We start from the raw sequence: 3,170 nt of genomic DNA, 5'->3' as shown, positions 1-3,170 counted from the left end.
CCGTCAAAGGCAGCTGGAAGTACAGGGTCGCATAGCAATGTAGAGACTGGCAAGTGCCAATACGAAGTTCCCATAGGGAGGTATATCTGGCGTGAAATCACTAAAGAAATCCAGAAGTAGCTTGACCACTACTAAATCCGACCGATTCTGCTAAGCAATTAAGTACATGAGTCGATGGTAAGGAAAATCAGCGTAATTTTCGGAATAAAATTGATATTTTATACTTGTCCTGACTCATGAGGTAAGTTCTCCCAACCTCCCTTACTCAGACACTTTGGATTTCCTGCAAGTTTAAGTGTCCCGCTCTACAATCTATAGAGCAGTGAAGCGTAATGGGAAAGGTGGCGCCAGTTCTTCCGCCAAAACGGATCAACGGATAACTCTTGGCGGTGAGTAGTGATTTTAACGTCTGTTCTTATTGAAGGGGCTTCAATAGAGAAACAAATGTTCCACTAACGTTCGCAAGATGAAGAGGAGACAAGCAATTCAGCATGAGTCAGGATAAGTATGAAATATCAATTTTATTCAGAAATTGCATCATTTTTAGGTCAAGTTTGTAAAGCTGCTATGTAAAAGAATATGAAGTGGAACTTATGGTCGTGAAAGTCCTGATGCCAATATATTACTAGTACACAATACAAGATGTTTTATTTTTGGGGAAGGTCACATGACCCTCAGTACAAATAATAACTAAAGTTTATGTTAATTATCAGTACATGTACATCAATGGTGAAGTTGTTGGGTAGGCTAGTGGCTCAAGTGCTTGTTTATCATGCCATGGATCCAGGTTTGATTCCAATCATGGGTATGGTGCACCACGGAATAGCGTCACCCAACATAAGACATCCACAGAGTTAACCTCAGTGGCCATGTTGACAAGGCTCCAGCCTTAGATGAGATCAGTGGTTCAAATCCCACAAGAATTTTATGCCCTACTGGTGTCCAACATTTATCTGAGTATGTTCAAATCAAGTTTTAGGAAAAGTAACTGCACCCTATTTAGAAAGGAAGGGAAACTTTCAATGATGGGGATTCTGATGATGAAAAGAAGTTACATTACCACGACATAGAATCTTCCAAAGTTGACTATGGTTTGTCAGGAAGTGGACAGAATAACCTCTCTACTCATGTGGACGAAGCATTGTGATCTCATATCAGAACCCATTGTGTGGACTCACAGTTAGAACAGGGAGCTGTTGTACAAAAATAACCTTAGCGCTAAGACAACCTTAAGTCTATATTAAAAGGTATGGGTGTTATAGTCACTTTAGCGATAAAAGATCGCATTGTACAATGACACTCTGATCCACAGCAGTGACTATGTAAAGATTTACGCCGCTTTTAGCAATATTCCAGCAATATCAGGTTCAGGGATATCAGAAATAGACACATTGTACCCATGTGGAAATGAACCCAGGACTTCGGCATGGTGAGCAAACACTTTAACCACTAGGCCACCTCTCTGTTCTTGATCCACAACTTATGCTGGACCTAAAGAGGCAAACAAAGGGACTGGGGTGATCTGGCTTGGTGACATGGTTGATGCATGCCATCCTATCCTAATGGAATGGTACGTTGCTGACAATATTAATCATCACATTGTCTGATCGAAAATAAATTATTTACATGTTGCCATCATATAGCTGGAAATATAGCTGGAGTGTGGCATTAAACTTCTAGCAAACATCAGAAAGTCTCTAGTTTCAAATTGTATGAGGTAATTTTATGGCTGCTACGTATGAATTGACATTTATTGACTAATATACTGAACAATAAGGATAATAAATATGTTATTTTGTGGATCTTGCACTTTTCCTTTCTGTAATGAATGACCAGTGCCTTATGTGATATATTCAGATGTGTTGAATGCATTGAAGGTGCATGGGGAAAGGTTGGCGAGCAGTCTAAGGCTATGTGACTATGTATCCCAGTTCACCCAGCTGCAATTGGGTACCTTGTGAGGATAAGGCTGTGTGATAACTCGCTGCACCTAACAGGCTGCATGAGTTGAATATTCCCCATGGAGTTGAGTTGGTGCCAAAAAGGAATGCCAGAAAAAAGACATCCGTTGATCAACACTCCAGGGCCTTGAGCATGTACTATTTACGTGGATATGTGCGCTATATAAATATATTGTATATTAATAATAAAAAATAGTAATAATAATTATGAGAATCAAACCTTCAACAATATTGACCTGAGAGGTTTCCTGTAATATTTCAGCTTTTTGTCATTTATTTTGTCATTTTGTGTAAAAAGACTCCTGAAGATCCTTGGAGAATTCACCTTCAGCAACCCATTCTTGTCATTGCACTAACGGGATCGGGTGGTCAAGCTCGCTGACTTGGTTGACAGGTGTTATTGTAAACCCAAATGCGCAGATTGGTGCTCGTGATGTTGATCACTGGATTATCTGGTCTCATTTTTGTAAAACTAGACATTTCATGGTTTGGGGAACCGTCTGTATACAAATTATAGGTGAAGACATGGTCCTGCAAACAAACAATCATGAGGATTCCTATATACCATCTACCAGTAGGCTCTTACACACACTGATGAAAAAACCTTTCCACTATCACTGGAGAAATATTTCCAGTGGTACAGATAAGCTGCGTATCTACGTAAATAAAGCAAATATTTGTGAAAACTCAATTCCTATTAAGTCTATTGCGTACAAGTACGCTTGAATTTTAATAAATACTAGTACTCAATACATGTGATCTTACATGCGTACACACAAATATGTCAAGTCTTAGCATGGGTACCGGTGGATAGATAAAATAAAAGGTATATTCAGAGGTGCTATTTCAGGACCTGAACTTAGAACTTGCAGTCTTTCTTATCGTTTCTCCTATTACAGATCAAATATAAATAACAACACTTAATAGCTCGCAAGTCATTAGCGGCTTGTTCCAGCTCAACAAATGAATAAAAAAGGGGGAAAATCAATAATTCACTACATTAAAACCACAGTAAATACCGATATTGATATTAACATGGATCGATGGTCACCAGTCTGTGTTAACGTCCGATGGCAGAGAAGTTAATAAAACAATAGGGGCCTATTTACACACCGTAAAATCAATTAAACACATACATGAAATACCAAAGACGTAATTAGTATAATAAAAAACATGCGCATATGAAAATGGCATGTTCCGTTAGATAAG

This window comes from Haliotis rubra, unplaced genomic scaffold (genome assembly GCF_003918875.1).
Source record: "Haliotis rubra isolate DU_JTF1 unplaced genomic scaffold, ASM391887v1 Scf439, whole genome shotgun sequence".
Lineage (NCBI taxonomy): Eukaryota > Metazoa > Mollusca > Gastropoda > Lepetellida > Haliotidae > Haliotis > Haliotis rubra.
This window is presented reverse-complemented; position numbering follows the sequence as displayed.